Source organism: Anneissia japonica, unplaced genomic scaffold (genome assembly GCF_011630105.1).
Source record: "Anneissia japonica isolate Jap-2015-1 unplaced genomic scaffold, ASM1163010v1 scaffold2394_len201251_cov164, whole genome shotgun sequence".
In the NCBI taxonomy this organism is placed as follows: domain Eukaryota; kingdom Metazoa; phylum Echinodermata; class Crinoidea; order Comatulida; family Comatulidae; genus Anneissia; species Anneissia japonica.
This window is the reverse complement of record NW_022716878.1, coordinates 190,615-195,876: the sequence shown is the minus strand read 5'-3', so window position 1 is coordinate 195,876 and position 5,262 is coordinate 190,615. Positions and strand designations below refer to the sequence as shown.

The 5,262-nt window shown below is 30.8% G+C and overlaps 1 long non-coding RNA gene across 2 annotated transcripts; it reads right to left on the bottom strand.

The window, feature by feature from the left end:
- Positions 1–42: 42 nt before the first annotated feature.
- LOC117110022 lies at positions 43–3,016 on the bottom strand. 2 transcript variants are annotated; one of them, XR_004445614.1, is made up of 4 exons: positions 2,612–3,016; positions 1,730–1,860; positions 1,361–1,505; positions 43–1,003 (listed from the first exon to the last, which is right to left on the bottom strand). It is a non-coding gene; the product is annotated as an uncharacterized LOC117110022 (long non-coding RNA). The 2 variants fall into 2 exon arrangements; XR_004445615.1 differs by lacking the exon at positions 1,361–1,505 and having other exon boundaries at positions 2,612–3,012.
- Between the last annotated feature and the right edge of the window lie 2,246 nt (positions 3,017–5,262).

Here is a 5,262-nt window from a genome sequence, read left to right as displayed (position 1 = left end):
CTCACTCAGCTTTGGCGTCTGCCATTTATGTGGAGGTATGGTTGTAATATTTGCATTAATATTTCACATTATAATTCATTAAAAAAGAAAAATAAACGTCGATTATGGGCGGCATGCGGTGGTATGCGCCTTTTAGTGAGACCCTAAAAAAACTATGAAAATTCTATTAAAATTCTATAGAAAGTCTATGAAAATTTTATATAAAAAAAACCTTAAAAAACTATAGAAAATCTATAAACAATTTTATAAAAACCACTTATAAATCTATAAACATTTTATAGAAAAAAAACCTATAAAAATACATTAAATATGCGAATAGAAATTCAATACAATTACTGTATATAGAAAGTGTATATATAAATTGAACAATTTTATATAGACAATCTGTGTATTCTTTTTAAAAAAAAATGTTGGTGTTGTGTGTTTTTGGACAATTCAACTGCTCTTCAACTTTAACTGGCCCCCAATTCCAATTGGTTTGCAATGGTCCCAGTTCCAATTGGTAAAAATGGCTTTAATAAACTTCTGCAGACTTACAAAATACATTATGAGTTCATATACAAACCATAATTTCTTTAATTTAAAACACCAACAAACATCATACGGTAGGGACTTTAATTCCCTAGGGTCTCATTTACTAGCATACCCCTTCATATATTATCATTTTGCTAATGTCTTACTGCTAAACATACTGTACCTCAAGTTCAAGGCTATTCTACATAGTTCTTTGCTTTTACAGTCCGGTTTAAATAAGCATTTTTTTCGTAATGTTGTCCTACTACAAGAGTTTATTATGTAAAACAATATTCAAGAACCATTTGTGTTACAGGTGTTCATAAACCAGCATTCTTTGTGATATTGCAGCAGCAACTGTCCATTACCATGCCTTTTCTTGTCCGATGGTACCAAGCTAAATTAGTATGAATTATGCCGTTGAACGAATCTAGTTTGAAATACTAAATCACTGTGACTTGTACTAACATTTCTCGGAGTTTCACTCTTGCTGAAAGATATAACAAAACAAAATAGAGCGCATATTATAGAAACCGCTATTAAATGTATTACATCCCTTTATTATTGTATTAAAATAGGAGTAATATACATATATGTAGCTAATGACAGACTAGCAGTTACTTCTTTTTTAAACAAAAGAAAATTATTATTTTTTTTTTTTAGTTTTCAAAACAGCTTAGCCTACACTACAATTCCAATATCCCTTAAGGCCTATATAGGCCTAATATATACACATTAAATTTGATCAAACTCTATCGTGTAAACGACATCATCATGTATAGCATGTTGTTAATAATTAATAGTACAGGACAGTAAAAATAAAACGTCAACAAAACATTATATTCACCTTTAGTAAGTCAGGTAATTTTCTGGCCTTCACAGATACGTCTTCAAACAAACATTAATGCTTTCCTACTAAAATGATTGAGTTGACTGGATTGAGTTTTCACTTACAGTAGTTACCGAGACTAATGACAGACTAGCAGTTACTTCTTTTTTAAACAAAAGAAAATTATTATTTTTTTTTTTTAGTTTTCAAAACAGCTTAGCCTACACTACAATTCCAATATCCCTTAAGGCCTATATAGGCCTAATATATACACATTAAATTTGATTAAACTCTATCGTGTAAACGACATCATCATGTATAGCATTTTGTTAATAATTAATAGTACAGGACAGTAAAAATAAAACGTCAACAAAACATTATATTCACCTTTAGTAAGTCAGGTAATTTTCTGGCCTTCACAGATACGTCTTCAAACAAACATTAATGCTTTCCTACTAAAATGATTGAGTTGACTGGATTGAGTTTTCACTTACAGTAGTTACCGAGACTTGAGTATCCTGAAATAAAATCACCATTTATGTTGTTAGTATAGGCCTTTTGATTACATTAACTTTCCCAAATAATAACAATTCTTTACAATTCTTTACACCCCAAACCCACTCGGTTAACCGTAAACCGATTATTTTATTAAAGCATAGAATGTTAGGTAATTTTCTGTTCCTTCACAGATACGTCTTTAAACAAACATTAATGCTTTCCTACTACAAGATTGAGTATGACCGGATTGAGTTTTCACTTAATTACACTTACAGTAGTAATAGACTTGAGTATCCTGAAATAAAATCACCATTTATGTTAGTATAGGCCTAGAGATTACATGGACTTTCTGCAAATAATGATACTAATAATAATAATGATAATTCTTTACACCACGTCCACCCCGGTTAACCCTAAACCCATTATTTTATTAAAGCATCATGGACATTAGTGAGGACACGGCCCAAATTCAATTTACCACTCTTCTTATGGCATGCTTCTTATGGGGCAATTAACTTACAGCTTAGCTAGGCCAACAAAAGGCCCAGGTTCTAGGCCTAGCCCTATATCCTCAATGGCCTAGAGAGAACAGAGAACCTCTGTCTGTCTCCGTACGGCGGCTAGGCTAGTACCGGTACAGCTACTGTAGGCCTTAGGCTAGGCCAGGCCTCCTCATTCAAGCCTTCATCTTCCACTACTACTAGGCCTAGGAGGAGGCTAGCGTGTCTGCTAGAGTAGTAAACTAAATAATAAAACAAAACCAACTCTTACCACTTGATAGTGAATACAGTACTGCTAAAATACTTCCAAGGAGTATGTTTATAACTGCCTAGCATCATGAAAGTCCAGAGAGAAATTCAAAATACTACCGCTTCCGTTGGCTCCACATGAAGTGACAATTCAAATCAGCTGATGCTCACTTGATGAAGTGACAAGTGACCAATCAGATTTGTGCAATTCGACACTAACATTAATTATATGGTTGGTAGGTGGGCTATCACAGTAAACAGGTTAGGCTGTTGATAACATTTTTCTGTTAACCCTAAAGCATTGTTGTTAAGTGAATAGGTGAGGGATAAGTTTTGTTACTACAGACCCGCTCCCCCCCCCCCATAAAGTTCCCATAAGGCTACCAATGTATTAGCGGTTCCAGAATTTTTTCATATAGTTTGAATAGATTTTATATATACATTCTATACATAATTCTATACATAATTTTTTTTATAGATATAATTTTAAAAATAATTTTTAATATTTCATTTACAGATAATCACATCCATAGCGTTCGTATTCATTTTATATATACTTTCTATAAAGAAACAATTTTACAAATTATAAACGTTTCCATAGAGTTTTTATATATATTTTATATATATTTTCTATAGACTATTAAAAGTTACAGTTTTTAAAATAACTTTAGAATATTATACAGTTCTACAGAATATACTATAAATAAATAAATTGATATTGAAATTTCATATATGTTATACTCTATATAGATTTTATATCTCTATAGAGATAATCCCTATAAAATTGTTATAATACATTTAAAAAAAAATACAGGTAAGGACTATAATTTTTTATAGAATAAATATAGAAATTTTATAGTTTTATTATAGAGAACTTGTCATATCATTTGTATAGAATATTCTATAGAATTTCTATAGAATATGCAAGATGTAGGACTATACTGGTCAGACACGAATGTGTCAATAAAATATTGAATGAAACAAAAAAAAATTAAAAACATAGAAATTACATTAAATATGTGTATATAGTATGTTATAGAATTCTATAGAAACTAGTTCCTCTATAAAACAATTTTATAGAAAATACTAATTTCTGTAGAAATTGATTAGTCTCTATAGAAGGTCTATAAAGTCCTATAGAATTTTTATGTATGGGTATGAACCCTAAGAAGTAAGCTGAACACTGGAATGAGATTATGAATGTGGATGATGAGATACTCTAGAGAAAACCATTTGCTTCAGTGATGGACTGTGAATCTCATTTCCTGCGACTTTCCGAGTTGCACCGTATTGTTTCAAAGCATTCAAGCAAAGACATGTATAACCTTCCAAATTCGAACAATGTCGTTCGACCTAACGGGTTTCACAAAGTAATTTATCTTTTTATCTTGGATTTGATAATTCTAAAAGAGGTCCAGGATATTGGAAATATAATAATAACTTATTAGTCAATACTGATTATCAAAGTGCTATTAGAAAAGTTATTATTAAAACTCAAAACAATGAAAAAACTCTCGGCCCAGATTTACTTTGGGAATTATTAAAAGTCAGAGTTAGGGACCTTTCTATTTTTTATGGGGAAAAAAATAAATAAAAAGAAAAACAAAGAAAAAATGAAACTACACAACCAAATAAAACAGCTAATTGATTCACTTGTAAACAATGTTAGTAATTCTAATGAAAGCATTGAGGAAGAAATTGAAGAAAAAACAAAAATACTGGAAAATATTTATGAGAATGAAACAAAAGGTGCATACATACGTGCAAGATTAAAATGGATGGATGAAGGCGAACGTAGCACTAAATACTTTCTCAGTTTAGAAAAAAATAACGGAATGAAAAATACATATCAAAAGTATAAAAAAAACTCAGATAGTGCTGTGTTAACAGACATAAATAAAATTCTATAAACATCTATATACAAATAAGGGGATATCCCTTAAGGAAATCAACACCTACTTAGATAAAATAAAAGTAAACAGTTTATCTGAGGAAGAAAAGGGTGTATGTGAAGGCATCGTGACTTATAGAAGAATGTGATGAAGCCATACGAAAAATGAAGTTAAATAAAACTTCAGGATGTGACGGTCTTACCGTTGAGTTTTATATTTATTTTTGGAAAGAAAATAAACAAATTGTTTGTAATGCAATTAACGAGTGTTATTTTAAAAATGAAATGAACCATACACAGAAAAGGGGTGTAAATTTATTATTCAAAAAGGGGGATAAACAATTATTATAAAATTGGCGTCCTATCACATTACTAAACACGGATTACAAGATTTTAACACAAATTTATGTTCAAAACATCATAAAGTAATTGAAAGTGTTATTAACAATGACCAAAAAGGATACCGTACATTAAAGGGCGCTTTGCTGGGGAAAGTGTTCGGCTAATTGATGTTCTTCGTTATACGGCAGAAAAGGAAATGGAAGGTGCTTTTCTATCCCTTGATTTTAGAAAAGCCTTCGACTCTGTGAGTAGGGAATTTGGGAAGGTATTAGAAAAATTTAATTTTGGAGACTCTTCATAAATGGATTAATACAACTTATAATAAGACAGAGTGTGTCATTGTTAATAATGGATGGGTATCTGAAAGTTTTGAAATGAGAAGTGGCATTAGACAGGGTTGCCCATTGTCGGCGTTGTTATTTATTCTGGTCGTCGAAATC